Here is a 1,874-nt window from a genome sequence, read left to right as displayed (position 1 = left end):
CAGGCTAGCCTAACAAATTGTTCATTCAATTAAGGAGATAATGAGCCTGATGTCATACGACACTCTAACCCTGAAAATACTTCACTGAAGATTTCCATCTTTCACAGCACGCCGAGATTCCAGCTCCAGCCACGTGTTGGGTCGCGTGTTGGGTCGGTAGGTTTTTTCTTTACTACATGTGCTAGATATTTGAATGTACTCCGGTGCTTCCCATTCCATTTGTCTCACTTGAGCATCTCATTGCTCTTGGACGACGAGTCACTATGAACACAAACTTTCTCTAATCCTAGTCATCATGTCTCTTTGGGGATGATGAAGATCATGCCTTTGAGCAGACGAGCCTCCAAGAAGAATGGCCACCAATTACCCTGACAGACTAGCCAGCAGTGATGTTACTCTTCCTGCTGCCTCTAGGGTTGTTTTGTAATTTAATTATAGGCTACTTTCCCCTCAGTCCAGAGATAAGATAAAACTAAGCAAGAAGAAAGAATTTATATCTTGGGGAGCTGGTGAATGGTTCAGTAGGTAAAGTGCTTGCCAGTCATACCTAAGGTCAAGCTCCAGAATCCATGTTAAAAACATATGCGTGTGGAGTGGTTGCTGCTGTCTCCGCCTCCGTTGTTGTTGTGGTCCCTTCTCCGAAGCCCGCAGCTCACAGAGCCGCCTCTGTCGCTTCCCGCCACCATGAAGTGGATGTTTAAGGAGGACCACTCGCTGGAACACAGACACATGGAATCCTCGAAGATCAGAGCGAAGTACCCCGACCGGGTTCCGGTGATCGTGGAAAAAGTCTCAGGCTCTCAGATTGTTGACATTGACAAAAGGAAGTATATGGTTCCCTCTGAAATCACCGTGGCCCAGTTTATGTGGATCATCAGGAAAAGGACCCAGCTTCCTTCTGAGAAGGCCATCTTCTTGTTTGTGGACAAGACAGTCCCACAGTCCAGTCTAACTACGAGAGTCTAACTACGAGAAGGAAAAAGATGAAGATGGATTCTTGTATGTGGTCTACAGCGGAGAGAACACTTTTGGCATCTGAGGGCCAGTGCTTGCTAGGTGCACCGTTCCTGCTTGTGTATCTTGTAAATAACTGGCTGTTTTCAGTTACTCTACCAGAGCCTCTTCACACAGACCTATTAGTGCATTTGTAACTGGATTTATTTCTTAATATATTGGAAGCTTTTGTTTCCTTTGATTAGTAAATTATATGGAGTTTTATTTTCAGTTTTCTTTTGTGCACTGTCCTCATGGCTATATGCTCCAGGGAACCCGTCCTCTGGGAATCATATTTAATGAATATATTTCCATAATGAAGGTGTGGTACTCAAATGAAAAGGAGGGGGTGATGCATTGTTTTGGATTATGTTCCAAGTGTTAGATAGCTAAGTATTAAAAGCACCAAAATTAAATCCTTAGCAATCAGAACACACTTGCTTTGCTACATTTTGCCAACTGCAAATCATGTTGGACTGAGCTAATCTGTTCTTCTTTCTGAGACTATTAAGGTAAATAATTAACAATAAAACTTACTCTTATAAAGACAAAAAAAAATGAGTGTGGAAGATAGAGCCATGCAGATTCCTGAGGCTTGCTGGCCAGACCTCTTAACTGTGAATCTGGTGAGCTCCAGGCCAGTGACAACCCTGTCTCAAAAATTAAAGTGTTTGGCACCTGAGGAACACCACCTGAGCTTGTCCTGTAGCCTCCATGTGCACCAAGACATATGTGTACCATATACATATATATACCCCCACACACATGAACACAGTAATACACATGCATGCGAATTTGCATGTACACACACACACACACACACACACACACACACACACACACACAAAACGTTGCCAGGAGTGTGGCCAATGCCTATAGTT

The 1,874-nt window shown here is 43.5% G+C and overlaps 1 pseudogene; it reads left to right on the top strand.

Annotated features, from left to right (window-relative positions):
- The first annotated feature begins 637 nt into the window (after nt 1-637).
- On the top strand, nt 638-1,518 carry LOC128106066 (gamma-aminobutyric acid receptor-associated protein-like 2; annotated as a pseudogene).
- The last annotated feature ends 356 nt before the right edge of the window (nt 1,519-1,874 follow it).

This window comes from Peromyscus californicus, unplaced genomic scaffold (assembly GCF_007827085.1).
Source record: "Peromyscus californicus insignis strain IS unplaced genomic scaffold, ASM782708v3 Scaffold_9__1_contigs__length_137607984, whole genome shotgun sequence".
NCBI lineage: Eukaryota > Metazoa > Chordata > Mammalia > Rodentia > Cricetidae > Peromyscus > Peromyscus californicus.
Note: the sequence above shows the minus strand (reverse complement) of the source record. Positions and strands in the feature narration are given on the sequence as shown.